Source organism: Pseudophryne corroboree, chromosome 3 (genome assembly GCF_028390025.1).
Source record: "Pseudophryne corroboree isolate aPseCor3 chromosome 3, aPseCor3.hap2, whole genome shotgun sequence".
NCBI classification, from domain to species: Eukaryota; Metazoa; Chordata; class Amphibia; order Anura; family Myobatrachidae; genus Pseudophryne; species Pseudophryne corroboree.
This window is the reverse complement of record NC_086446.1, coordinates 265443403-265458395: the sequence shown is the minus strand read 5'-3', so window position 1 is coordinate 265458395 and position 14993 is coordinate 265443403. Positions and strand designations below refer to the sequence as shown.

Sequence of the window (14993 nt, the reverse complement as noted above, 5' to 3'; positions counted from 1 at the left end):
GCTTTTCTTAATATCCTAATTGAATTTCTGGGTTTAACCAGCTTTCAGCATCCCTGCAACCGTTGGACTTAACGGTCATTTGCGCTGGTAGGTTATGCTTGCCGACACCGTTTGTATAGCATCACGCTGTGCCGTATGGTGCCGTGCGGCATGGTGTTGTGCTATATGGTGCCTTCCTGACGGCCGTCCCATTTCCAGCTTGCTTTCATTAAAATCCTAATAGTTAGAATTTCTGGTCTTAACCATCTTTCAGCATCGCTGCAACCGTTAGACTTAACGGTCATTTGCGCTGGTGGGGTAAGCTTGCCGGCACAATTAGTATAGCATCATGCTGTGTCATATGGTGCCGTGTGGCATGGTATTGTGCTATATGGTGCCTTCCTGACATCCATCCCGTTTCCAGCTTGCTTTTCTTAATATCCTAATAAATTGAATTTCTGGGTTTAACCAGATTTTGGCATCGCTGCAACCGCTAGACTTAACTGTCGTTTGCGCTTTTAGGGTATGCTTGCCGGTACCGTTTGTATAGCATCATGCTGTGCTGTATGGTATTGTGCTATATGGTGCCTTCCTGATGTCAGTCCCATTTCCAGCTTGCTTTTTCTTAATATCCTAATTGTTTGTATTTCAGAATGTAATGCATCTCTAAAGTATGTGGTGGTGTGCTGTATGGTGTGGCATTGTGCTGCGTTGTGCTTTCCTCACATTTTCAGTCCCATTTCCAGCTTGCTTTTTCTTAATATCCTAATAGTTAGAATTTCTGGATTTAACCAGTTTTCAGCATCCCTGCAACCGTTAGACTTAACGGTCATTTGCGCTGGTAGGGTAAGCTTGCCGGCACAATTAGTATAGCATCATACTGTGCCGTATGGTGCCGTGCGGCATGGCATTGTGCTATATGGTGCCTTCCTGACGTTGTCAGTCCCATTTCCAGCTTGCTTTTTCTTAATATCCTAATAGTTAGAATTTCTGGGTTTAACCAGTTTTCAGCATCCCTGCAACCGTTGGACTTAACAGTCATTTGCGCTGGTAGGTTATGCTTGCCGACACCGTTCGTATAGCATCATGCTGTGCCGTAAAGTGCCATGCGGCATGGCATTGTGCTATATGGTGACGTCCATCCCGTTTCCAGCTTGCTTTTCTTAATATCCTAATTGAATTTCTGGGTTTAACTAGTTTTCAGCATCGCTGCAACCGTTAGACTTAACGGTCATTTGCGCTGGTAGGGTAAGCTTGCCGGCACAATTAGTATAGCATCATACTGTGCCGTATGGTGCCGTGCGGCATGGCATTGTGCTATATGGTGCCTTCCTGACGTTGTCAGTCCCATTTCCAGCTTGCTTTTTCTTAATATCCTAATAGTTAGAATTTCTGGGTTTAACCAGTTTTCAGCATCCCTGCAACCGTTGGACTTAACAGTCATTTGCGCTGGTAGGTTATGCTTGCTGACACCGTTCGTATAGCATCATGCTGTGCCGTAAAGTGCCATGCGGCATGGCATTGTGCTATATGGTGACGTCCATCCCGTTTCCAGCTTGCTTTTCTTAATATCCTAATTGAATTTCTGGGTTTAACTAGTTTTCAGCATCGCTGCAACCGTTAGACTTAACGGTCATTTGCGCTGGTAGGGTAAGCTTGCCGGCACAATTAGTATAGCATCATGCTGTGTCATATGGTGCCGTGTGGCATGGTATTGTGCTATATGGTGCCTTCCTGACGTCCATCCCGTTTCCAGCTTGCTTTTCTTAATATCCTAATAAATTGAATTTCTGGGTTTAACCAGATTTTGGCATCGCTGCAACCGCTAGACTTAACTGTCGTTTGCGCTTTTAGGGTATGCTTGCCGGTACCGTTTGTATAGCATCATGCTGTGCTATATGGTGCCTTCCTGACATTTTTCAGTCCCAATTCCAGCTTGCTTTTACTTAATATCCTAGTAGTTTGAATTTCTGGGTTTAACCATCTTTAAGCATCGCTGCAACTGTTACACTTAATGGTCATTTGTGCAGTTAGGGTAAGCTTGTCGGCACAATTCGTATAGCTTCATGCTGTGCCGTATTATGCCATGTGGCATGGCATTGTGCTGTATGGTGCCTTCCTGTTGTCAGTCCCATTTCCAGCTTGCTTTCATTAAAATCCTATTAGTTTGTATTACAGAATGTAATGAGTCTCTAAAAGGATGTGGTCTTGTGCGTGTGGTGGTGTGCCATTGTGCTATGTTGCCTTCCTAACACTTTCACTCCCATATCCAGTTTGTTTTAACTTAATATCCTAATACAGAGGTTACAAAACTTTGTCTTCAAGGCACCCCAATGGCCCAGGTTTTAAGTATTTCCAGTTCTGTAAGGTGTTGTGCATTTAAAATTGGCAGTTTTATTTTGTTTATAGAGTTTACTTACCAGTATTGTTTCCCCTTCTCACTAGGGCAGCTACTGTATTGAATGTTGACGTTTTTGGGTACCTGACGGAAAATGGTTTGATTCATCCATTGGCAAATTTGCAAGAGGTAGCCAATGTCTTCAAACACTGGATTTTTTGATGACACTTTGGTAGGCATTATAAGCAAGCATCAGGATACAGTGCTGCAGACTATTGAGTCTCCGAAGCTGCCGGACAAGATTATTACTGTCTTCAATGCACAGGTAAATATATACTGTATTTGTGTTGCATAACTAGCTTCCTTACCCGTCCTTAAGTTGGTATAACTATTTTCATCGTTGTTTTGCCGTATGGCATGGCATTGTGCTGTGGTTTTTTTCCTGGCATTTTCAAACCTATTTCCAGCTTTTAGTTACTAGCCGAATAGTTTGTACATCTGGGCGAAATCTATTATCAGCATCCCCAAGACCGTTAGGAGGGTATCATGCTGTGTAATGCTATGTCGTATGGCACCGTGCGGCATGGCATTGTGCAGTGTGGTACTTTTCTGATGTTGTCAGTCCAATATCCAGCTTGGTTTTACTTAATATCCTAATAGGTAACACCCAGCAATACAAACTGTTTTTGTGTGTAAAACCATAAATATGGCATCATGCTGTGTTGCATGGTGCCTTCCTGAAGGTTTTCCTTTTATATCCAGCTTGCTTTTCCTTAAGATTCTAAAAGTTTAACTATTTTCATCATCTTTAAATCCGGAAGTTTAGCATCATGCTGTGTGATGTTTTGCTGTATGGATTCTTCCTGGTGGTTTCAGACCTGTATCCATCTTGCTTTTCCTTAATATCCTAAAAGTGTGTATATCTGGGTGAAGTCTATTTCAGCATCCCCAAAACAGTTAGGAGGGTATCATGCTGTGTAATGCTATGTCGTATGGCACCGTGCGGCATGGCATTGTGCGGTGTGGTACTTTTCTGATGTTGTCAGTCCAATATCCAGCTTGGTTTTACTTAATATCGCACCCAGCAATACAAACTTTTTTTGTGACTAAACCATAAATATGGCATCATGCTATGTGTTGCTGTGTTGTATGGTGCGGCATTGCGCTGTATAGTGCCTTCCTGAAGGTTACGTTTCATATCCAGCTTGCTTTTCCTTAATATCCTAAAAGTTTGTATAACTATTTACATCTATAAAACCAGTTGTGCAGCATCATGCTGTGTGATGGTTTGCCGTATGGCATGGCATTGTGCTGTATGGTTTCTTCCTGGCGTTTTCAGACATTTGTCCAGCTTTTAGTTACTATCCAAATAGTTTGTATATCTGGGTGAAATCTATTATCAGCATCCTCAAAACCGTTAGGAGGGTATCATGCTGTGTGTTGCTTCGTCGTATGGCACCGTGCGGCTTGGCATTGTGCGATGTGGTACTTTTCTGATGATGTCAGTCCAATATCCAGCTTGGTTTTACTTAATATCCTAATAGGTAACACCCAGCAATACAAACTGTTTTTGTGTGTAAAACCATAAATATGGCATCATGCTGTGTTGCATGGTGCCTTCCTGAAGGTTTTCCTTTTTATATCCAGCTTGCTTTTCCTTAAGATTCTAAAAGTTTAACTATTTTCATCATCTTTAAATCCGGAAGTGTAGCATCATGTTGTGTGATGTTTTGCTTGTATGGGTTCTTCCTGGTGGTTTCAGACCTGTATCCATCTTGCTTTTCCTTAATATCCTAAAAGTGTGTATATCTGGGTGAAGTCTATTTCAGCATCCCCAAAACCGTTAGGAGGGTATCATGCTGTGTGATGCTTTGTCGTATGGCACCGTGCGGCATGGCATTGTGCGGTGTGGTACTTTTCTGATGTTGTCAGTCCCATATCCCCTTGCTTTTACTTTTCAGTATCCTAATACAGAGGTCCCTAACATTGGTCCTCAAGGCACCCTAACAGTCCAATTTTTTTTTAAGTAAATCCAGTCCTGTAAGATGCCTTGCATTTTGGCATCTTGTGATATGTTGTCTTCCTGTAAGGTGTTGTGCATTTAATATTGCCCGTTTTATAATGTTTACAGACTTTACTTACTAGTATTGTTTCCACTTCTCACTAGGGCAGCTACTCTGTTGAATATTGAGGTTATTTAGTACCTGAAAGAAAATGGTTTGCTTCATCCATTGGCAAATTTGCAAGAAGAAGCCAATGTCTTCAAACACTGGATGTTCTAGGAGGCTCTGTGGGTGACATTAAAAGCAAGCATCAGGGTGCAGTGCTGCAGACTATTAAGTCTTTGAAGCTTCCAGACAAGATGTTTACTGACTTCAGTGCACAGGTAAATTTCTCTAACGTCCTAAGTGGATGCTGGGGACTCCGTAAGGACCATGGGGAATAGCGGCTCCGCAGGAGACTGGGCACATCTAAAGAAAGCTTTAGGACTAACTGGTGTGCACTGGCTCCTCCCCCTATGACCCCCCTCCAAGCCTCAGTTAGATTTCTGTGCCCGACGAGAAGGGTGCACACTAGGGGCTCTCCTGAGCTTCTTAGTGAAAGTTTTAGTTTAGGTTTGTTATTTTCAGTGAGACCTGCTGGCAACAGGCTCACTGCATCGAGGGACTAAGGGGAGAAGAAGCGAACTCACCTGCGTGCAGAGTGGATTGGGCTTCTTGGCTACTGGACATTAGCTCCAGAGGGACGATCACAGGTTCAGCCTGGATGGGTCCCGGAGCCGCGCCGCCGGCCCCCTTACAGAGCCAGAAGAGCGAAGAGGTCCGGAAAAATCGGCGGCAGAAGACGTTCCTGTCTTCAATAAGGTAGCGCACAGCACTGCAGCTGTGCGCCATTGCTCTCAGCACACTTCATACTCCGGTCACTGAGGGTGCAAGGCGCTGGGGTGGGCGCCCTGAGACGCAATAAAACACGATAAAAATACCTTACATGGCAAAAAATGCATCACATATAGCTCCTGGGCTATATGGATGCATTTAACCCCTGCCAGAATATACAGAAAAACGGGTGATAGGCTCCGCCCCCTTTTCGGCGGCCTTATCTCCTCAGCACACTGGCGCCATTTTCCCTCACAGCTCAGTTGGAGGGAAGCTCCCTGGCTCTTCCCTGCACTACAGAAAGGGTTAAAAAAAGAGAGGGGGGCACTAATTAGGCGCAGTATTAAAACATACAGCAGCTATAAGGGGAAAAACACTTATATAAGGTTATCCCTGTATATATATATATATATATATATATATATATATATAGCGCTCTGGTGTGTGCTGGCATACTCTCCCTCTGTCTCCCCAAAGGGCTAGTGGGGTCCTGTCCTCTATCAGAGCATTCCCTGTGTGTGTGCTGTGTGTCGGTACGTTTGTGTCGACATGTATGAGGAGAAAAATGATGTGGAGACGGAGCAGATTGCCTGTAATAGTGATGTCACCCCCTAGGGGGTCGACACCTGAGTAGATGTACTGTTGAAAATTACGTGACAGTGTCAGCTCTGTATAAAAAAAAAAAAACAGTGGTTGACATGAGACAGCCGGCTACTCAGCTTGTGCCTGTCCGGACGTCTCATAGGCCGTCAGGGGCTCTAAAGCGCCCGTTACCTCAGATGGCAGATACAGACGCCGACACGGATACTGACTCCTGTGTCGACGGTGAAGAGACAACCGTGATTTCCAGTAGGGCCACACGTTACATGATTGAGACAATGGAAAAAGTTTTATACATTTCTGATAATACCCCTTTTTGGTGGTACTCGTATTATGTTCGGTGAGGGAAAAACTACCTGTAGTTTTCCAGAATCTGAAAAATAAAATGAGGTGTGTGATGATACGTGGGTTTCCCCCCGATAACAATTGATAATTTCTTAAAAAGTATTGGCTGTATACCCTTTCCCGCCAGAGGTTAGGGTGCGTTGGGAAACACCCCCTAGGGGGGATAAGGCGCTCACACGCTTGTAAGAAAAAGGGCTCTACCTTCTCATGAGATGGCCGCCCTTAAGGATCCTGCTGATAGAAAGCAGGAGGGTATCCAAAAATGTATTCACACACATACTGGTGTTATACTGCGACCAGCAATCGCCTCAGCCTGGAGGTGCAGTGCTGGGTTGGCATGGTCGGATTCCCTGACTGGAAATATTGATATCCTAGATAAGGATAGTATATTATTGCCTATAGAGCATTTAAAAGATGCATTTCTATATATGCATGATGCACAGCGGAATATTTGCCGACTGGCATCAAGCATAAGTGCGTTGTCCAATTCTACCAGTAAAATGGTCAGGTGATGCGGATTCCAAACGGCATTTGGAAGTATTGCCTTTAAAAGGGGACATTTGGGGTCGGTCTTTTAGACCTGGTGGCCACGGCAACAACTGGGAAATCCACGTTTGTACCCCAGGTCGCCTCTCAAAATAAGACGCTGTATTATCAGGCGCAGTCCTTTGTTGGCAAGCGGACAAAAGGTTCCTCTTTTCTGCTTGTGACAGAGGGAGAGGAAAAAGGCTGAAGAGATTACCCAGTTCCCAGGAACAGAAATCCTTTCCCGCCTCTGCAAAAGCCCTCAGTATGACGCTAGGGCCTTACAAACTCAGGCACGGGGGGGGGGCCCGTTCTCAATGAATTTCAGTGCGCAGTGGGCTCACTCGCAAGTAGACCCCTGGATCCTTCAGGTAATATCTCAAGGGTACATATTGAAATTCGAGACGTCTCCCCCTCGCCGTTTCCAAAAGTCGGCTTTACCGACGTCTCCCTCTGACAGGGAGGCAGTTTGGGAAGCCATTCACCCAGCAGGTGATAATCAAGGTACCCCTCCTGCAACAGGGAACGGGGTATTATTCCACACTATTGTGGTACCGAAGCCAGACGGCCCGGTTAAACCGATTCTAAATCTAAAATCTAAAATCTTTGAACACTTACGTACAGAGGTTCAAATTCAAGATTGAGTCACTCAGAGCAGTGATTGCGAACCTGGAAGAAGGGGACTACATGATGTCTTGGGACATCAAGGATGCTTACCTTCATGTCAAAGTTTACCCTTCTCACCAAGGGTACCTCAGGTTATGGTACAGAACTGTCACTATCAGTTCAGACGCTGCCGTAGGGATGGTCCACGGCACCCCGGGTCTTTACCAAGGTAATGGCCGAAATGATATCCCTTCGAAGGAAGGGAATTTTAGTTATCCCTTACTTGGACGATTCCCTGATAAGGGTAAGATCCAGGGAACAGTTGGAGGTCGGTGTAGCACTATCTCAGGTAGTGTTGCGGCAGCACGATTGGATTCTCAATATTCCAAAATCGCAGCTGGTTCCGACGACTTGTCTTCTGTTTCCTAGGGATGTTCCTGGACACAGTCCAGAAAAAAGGTGTTTCTCCCGGAAGAGAAAATCAGGGAGTTATCCGAGCTAGTCAGAAACCTCCTAAAAAAAAAAACCGAACCAAGTCTCAGTGCATCAATGCACAAGGGTTCTGGGTAAAAATGGTGGCTTCCTACGAAGCAATCCCATTCGTTAGATTCCACGCAAGAACTTTCCAGTGGAACCTACTGGACAAATGGTCCGGGTCGCATTTTCAGATGCATCAGCGGATAACCCTGTCACCAAGGACAAGGGTATCCATCATGTGGTGGTTGCAGAGTGCTCATCTTCTAGAGGGCCGCAGATTCGGCATTCAGGACTGGGTCCTGGTGACCACGGATGCCAGCCTGCGAGGCTGGGGAGCAGTCACACAGGGAAGGAATATCCAGGGCTTAGGGTCAAGCCTGGATACATCACTTCACATAAATATCCTGAAGCTAAGGGCCATTTACAATGCTCTAAGCTTAGCAAGACCTCTGCTTCAAGGTCAGCCGGTGTTGATCCAGTCGGACAACATCATGGCAGTCACCCACGTAAACAGACAGGGTGGCACAAGAAGCAGGAGGGCAATGGCAGAAGCTGCAGGGATTCTTCGCTGGGCGGAAAATCATGTGATAGCACTGTCAACAGTATTCATTCCGGGAGTGGACAACTGGGAAGCAGACTTCCTCAGCACGACCTCCACCCGGGAGAGTGGGGACTTCACCCAGAAGTCGTCCACATGATTAAAAAACTCGACAGGTATTGCGCCAGGTCAAGAGACCCTCAGGCAATAGTTGTAGACGCTCTGGTAACACCGTGGGTGTACCAGTCAGTGTATGTGTTCCCTCCTCTGCCTCTCATACCCAAGGTACTGAGATTGATAAGATGGAGAGGAGAAAGCACTATATTCGTGGCTCCGGATTGGCCAAGAAGGACTTGGTAACCGGAACTTCAAGAGATGCTCACGGAGGATCCGTGGCCTCTACCTCTAAGAAGGGACCTGCTCCAGCAAGGACCCTGTCTGTTCCAAGACTTACCGCGGCTGCGTTTGACGGCATGGCGGTTGAACGCCGGATCCTGAAGGAAAAAAGGCATTCCGGAAGAAGTCATCCCTATCCTGATCAAAGCCAGGAAGGATGTAACCGCAAAAACATTATCACCGCAATTGGCGAAAATATGTTGCGTGGTGCGAGGCCAGTAAGGCCCGACGGAGGAAATTCAACTGGGTCGATTCCTACATTTCCTGCAAACAGGAGTGTCTATGGGCCTGAAATTGGGGTCCATTAAGGTTCAAATTTGCGGCCCTGTCAATTTTCTTCCAAAAAGAACTAGCTTCAGTCCCTGAAGTTCAGACGTTTGTAAAAGGGGTACTGCATATACAGCCTCCTTTTGTGCCTCCAGTGGCACTTTGGGATCTCAATGTAGTTTTGGGTTCCAAAAGTCACATTGGTTTGAACCACTTAAATCTGTGGAGTTAAAATATCTCACATGGAAAGTGGTCATGCTGTTGGCCCTGGCCTGGGCCAGGCGCGTGTCAGAATTGGCGGCTTTATCCTGAAAAAGCCCTTATCTGATTTTCCATTCGGACATGGGCGGAATTGAGGACTCGTCCTCAGTTTCTCCCCAAGGTGGTTTCAGCGTCTCACCTGAACCAACCTATTGGTGGTGCCTGCGGCTACTAGGGACTTGGAGGCCTCCAAGTTGCTAGACGTTGTCAGTGCCCTGAAAATATGTTTCCAGGACGGCTGGAGTCAGGAAATCTGACTCGCTGTTTATCCTGTGTGCACCCAACAAGCTGGGTGCTCCTGCTTCTAAGCAGACTATTGCTCGTTGGATTTGTAGTACAATTCAGCTTGCACATTCTGTGGCAGGCCTGCCACAGCCAAAAATCTGTAAATGCCCACTCCACAAGGAAGGTGGACTCATCTTGGGCGGCTGCCCGAGGGGTCTCGGCTTTACAACTTTGCCGAGCAGCTACTTTGTAAAATTCTACAAAATTGATATCCTGGCTGAGGAGGACCTGGAGTTCTCTCATTTGGTGCTGCAGAGTCATCCGCACTCTCCCGCCCGTTTGGGAGCTTTGGTATAATCCCCATGGTCCTTACGGAGTCCCCAGCATCCACTTAGGACGTTAGAGAAAATAAGAATTTACTTACCGATAATTCTATTTCTCATAGTCCGTAGTGGATGCTGGGCGCCCATCCCAAGTGCGGATTGTCTGCAATACTTGTACATAGTTATTGTTACAAAAATCGGGTTATTATTGTTGAGCCATCTTTCAGAGGCTCCTCTGTTATCATGCTGTTAACTGGGTTCAGATCACAGGTTATACGGTGTGATTGGTGTGGCTGGTATGAGTCTTACCCGGGATTCAAAATCCTTCCTTATTGTGTACGCTCGTCCGGGCACAGTATCCTAACTGAGGCTTGGAGGAGGGTCATAGGGGGAGGAGCCAGTGCACACCAGTTAGTCCTAAAGCTTTCTTTAGATGTGCCCAGTCTCCTGCGGAGCCACTATTCCCCATGGTCCTTACGGAGTCCCCAGCATCCACTACGGACTATGAGAAATAGAATTATCGGTAAGTAAATTCTTATTATATCCTGTATTCACTTTACATAACTAGCTTCCTTTCACATCATAATAATTTGAATTGTGTTTAACTAGCTTTCAGAATCGCTGCAGCCGTTGGACTTAGACTTGCCCCTCTACCAGCTTACTGGTAGCCGGTATCCCACTGTCTGGATTTTGCCAGCCGGGATCCCAGCCACCGATAAAAGATATGTATTATAAACGTATGAGTGGCTTTATAGTGTTTCATTTGTACTGTCTGGTGCGTTTCTGACCTTTTCAGTCCTATTCCAGAATTAAATATCCCAATAGAAACAATCGGAAACACAAACTATTTATTGCTATTGCACAATATTGTCTTACTGGTATGCGGTTAGCATACCGATCCTGGCGGTCACAATACAGATGCCGGGCTCTCGACGAGGGCACCATACAGATGCTGGTGTGCCGGCGAAGTAGGTCATTCCCCCTCTATGGGTGGCCACGATACCCATAGAGGGCGAATAGAGCTGAGCCCGCAGCATGGTGAGCTCAGTGAGGCCGCAAGGTGCTTAGTTGCACTCGCCCCCCTGCTGGCATTCCACCGCTCGGGATGATGCCGTGATACTGACATTCGGCATCCCGTGCAGCATTACATCATACGAATCCCCTGTTATTATACAGTACATTGGATTGTAGTGGTTTTTAAATACAAATAAAAAATGAACACAGACTCTATAGTTTTGTGCACTACCCGAAAGAGAACTGCAGTATGCATTGTTAGGTGGACTAAATTACTAGCACAAGTATGTTTACTTAGCTGGGTTTTTTTTCTTATGCTTTTCAGGTCCTTCCCGTGTTTGCTTTCCACTGCCACACCTTACACCACCACCGCCTGAGGTCCCGCACAGACACAGTGGTCTAGGGGTCTTTTTACTAAACCTTGGATGGAGATTAAGTGGACGGAGATAAAGTACCTTCCAATCAGCTCCTAACTGCGATGTCACAGGCTTTGGTTGAAAAATGACAGGAGCTGATTGGATGGTTCTTTATCTTCATACTTTATCTCCTTCCAAGGCTTAGTAAATAGACACATTATTCCTCAAGAGGAGATCACAGCCATCCTCACATCCATGGAGCCACCAGCCCACCGACACAGCAGTAGCAACCGTCAGCGGTCACCCCACAGAGCACCACCCCAAATATGGAAGAGCTTGCATCCTCACTCCGCACCTTCAGGGAACACCAGATTGCATTGCTGGACTGCCAAACGTGACAAATGTACGCCATCAGCCACCAGTTGCGGAATCTAAACACACCACCACGGTGGCTCAGGGGACCCGCATCTGGATGATCAGTGAATTTAATCTGTATGCTCTAGTTTACACAGGCTGCAAAAGGGAGCTGAAAAGCCAAGGAGCCGTTAAGGATGCTCCCTCCACATCAGCGGCCTGCTACCAGCACCCAAACAGTATCAAGGGCGACTCCCCCAAGGCATAATGCCTGTACATGGGGAGGTGCACCTGTAGGGGCAGAGGCACTTCAGGGATTTATTTTCGCCTTCATCCACTAAGGGACACTGGAGCATATAGACAATGGGGTGTAGACAAGTAGGTAATTGGAGCCTGGCACTTTAAATTTTTTTCAGGAAGTGTAGCTGGGGTCTCCCCCTCCAAACCCAGTTTAAATTAGTGCTACATTTTACTTTATTTTTTTTTTTATTTTTTTTTTTTATCTTCACAGAATACTTCAACAGGCAGGTTGTATGCTGCTGCAGTTTTGTCTGCAACAGGTAAAGCCTTCAGAGGGACCTTTACTGCTTATTAGAAATCTTGTATCTGGGTCTCTGGCTATAGGATCAACTGACTCTGGGGACACAACACTGCTTACTGAAAAGCTATCTGGTCTTGCGGCCTCCCTCACAGCGGATGGCGTAGGCAGCTGTGAGTATCCCACCATTGTGGGCCCCTTCAGCTGTGGGTGCCTCCAAGCACGGTTAGGTAATTGCACTGGCTATTCCACATGCCCTATCCTTGTACCAGCACTAGTGAAGTTGTAGGGCAGCATTTGCTGCCGGCTACTCTCTGCTTCTGTCACTACCAGGCATGGCAGAGCCACCCTGACAGCTCTGCTTAGATCTAATTGTCCAGCCCTCTTCATCAGCTCCAGATAATAGCCTGCACCAAATTACCGACATTATTTGAAATTCAGGGACTGCTGAGAGGCAGGGCTCAGGGTCGTCACTCATTGAATGGATTGCCCTCTCTCAGGGGCTGTGCTGGGACTTTAGTATTGCAGATCCCAGGATTATCAGCTTCCTGTTTTCCCCCAGGGGCTAGACCCCTCACAATTCTGTATTGCCATCTACAGCCACATTAGTGGCCAGCTGCAGATGCTATTCTGGCGGTTGCTGGCTTAGGCCCTGTTCTAAATTGATAAGGAGCTAATTATTAAGTGTATATTAATATATTATGTGTATTTCTCTGACGTCCTAGTGGATGCTGGGACTCCGTCAGGACCATGGGGAATAGCGGCTCCGCAGGAGACAGGGCACAAAATTTAAAAGTTTGACCACTAGGTGGTGTGTACTGGCTCCTCCCCCCATGACCCTCCTCCAAGCCTCAGTTAGGTTTTTGTGCCCGTCCGAGCAGGGTGCAATCTAGGTGGCTCTCCTAAAGAGCTGCTTAGAAAAAGTTTGTTAGGTTTTTTATTTTCAGTGAGTCCTGCTGGCAACAGGCTCACTGCAACGAGGGACTTAGGGGAGAAGAAGTGAACTCACCTGCGTGCAGGATGGATTTGCTTCTTAGGCTACTGGACACTAGCTCCAGAGGGACGATCACAGGTACAGCCTGGATGGGTCACCGGAGCCGCGCCGCCGACCCCCTTGCAGATGCCGAATAGAGAAGAGGTCCAGAAACCGGCGGCAGAAGACGTCTCAGTCTTCATGAGGTAGCGCACAGCACTGCAGCTGTGCGCCATTGCTCTCCGCACACTTCACACCAGCGGTCACTGAGGGTGCAGGGCGCTGGGGGGGGCGCCCTGGGCAGCAATGTAATATACCTATTCTGGCTAAAATATATCACATATAGCCCCTGGGGCTATATGGATGTATTTAACCCCTGCCAGGTTCCAAAAAAACCGGGAGAAGAAGCCCGCCGAAAAGGGGGCGGGGCCTATTCTCCTCGGCACACAGCGCCATTTTCCTGCCCTGCTCCGCTGCGAGGAAGGCTCCCAGGACTCTCCCCTGCACTGCACTACAGAAACAGGGTAAAAACAGAGAGGGGGGGCACTTATTGGCGATATTTATAATATTTGAGCTGCTATAAAGGGAACACACTTATTAAGGTTGTCCCTATATATATTTATAGCGCTTGGGTGTGTGCTGGCAAACTCTCCCTCTGTCTCCCCAAAGGGCTAGTGGGGTCCTGTCTTCTATCAGAGCATTCCCTGTGTGTCTGCTGTGTGTCGGTACGTGTGTGTCGACATGTATGAGGACGATGTTGGCGTGGAGGCGGAGCAATTGCCTGTAATGGTGATGTCACCCCCTAGGGAGTCGACACCAGAATGGATGGCTTTGTTTATGGAATTACGGGATAGTGTCAGCACGCTACAAAAGTCGGTTGACGACATGAGACAGCCGGCAAACCAGTTAGTACCTGTCCAGGCGTCTCAGACACCGTCAGGGGCTGTAAAACGCCCTTTACCTCAGTCGGTCGACACAGACCCAGACACTGAATCCAGTGTCGACGGTGAAGAAACAAACGTATTTTCCAGTAGGGCCACACGTTATATGATCACGGCAATGAAGGAGGCTTTGCATATCTCGGATACTGCAAGTACCAAAAAAAGGGGTATTATGTGGGGTGTGAAAAAACTACCGATAGTTTTTCCTGAATCAGAGGAACTGAATTGAAGTGTGTGATGAAGCGTGGGTTACTCCAGATAGAAAACTGCTAATTTCAAAGAAGTTATTGGCATTATACCCTTTCCCGCCAGAGGTTAGGGCGCGCTGGGAAACACCTCCTAGGGTGGATAAGGCGCTCACACGCTTATCAAAGCAAGTGGCGTTACCGTCTCCTGATACGGCCGCCCTCAAGGATCCAGCTGATAGGAGGCTGGAGAATACATTAAAAAGTATATACACACATACTGGTGTTATACTGAGACCAGCAATCGCCTCAGCCTGGATGTGCAGTGCTGGCGTGGCTTGGTCGGAGTCACTGTCTGAAAATATTGACACCCTGGATAGGGACAGTATTTTACGGACTATAGAGCAGTTAAAGGATGCATTTCTTTATATGCGAGATGCACAGAGAGATATTTGCACTCTGGCATCAAGAGTAAGTGCGATGTCCATATCTGCCAGAAGAAGTTTATGGACGCGCCAGTGGTCAGGTGATGCGGATTCCAAACGACATATGGAAGTATTGCCGTATAAGGGGGAGGAATTATTTGGGGTCGGTCTATCGGATCTGGTGGCCACGGCAACGGCCGGAAAATCCACCTTTTTACCCCAGGTCACCTCCCAGCAGAAAAAGCCGCAGGCTTTTCAGCCGCAGTCCTTTCGTTCCTATAAGAACAAACGAGCAAAAGGACATTCCTATTTGCCCCGAGGCAAAGGAAAGGGTAAGAGACTGCAACAAGCAGCTCCTTCCCAGGAGCAGAAGCCCTCCCCGGCTTCTACAAAGGCTTCAGCTTGACGCTGGGACCTTACAAGCAGACTCAGGGGCGGTGGGGGGTCGCCT

At 47.0% G+C, this 14993-nt stretch overlaps 1 long non-coding RNA gene across 5 annotated transcripts in view; it reads left to right on the top strand.

The window, feature by feature from the left end:
• Positions 1–12855, top strand: part of LOC135057685 (uncharacterized) — a 29250-nt gene extending 16395 nt beyond the window's left edge. For 3 of the 5 annotated variants that reach the window (XR_010244298.1, XR_010244301.1, XR_010244302.1), the window contains exons 7-9: positions 2425–2642; positions 4485–4703; positions 11096–12855. This is a non-coding gene — a long non-coding RNA (uncharacterized LOC135057685). The remainder of the gene's footprint in view (positions 1–2424; positions 2643–4484; positions 4704–11095) is intronic. The other 2 variants (XR_010244300.1, XR_010244299.1) reach the window with 2 other exon arrangements.
• Positions 12856–14993: the final 2138 nt, after the last annotated feature.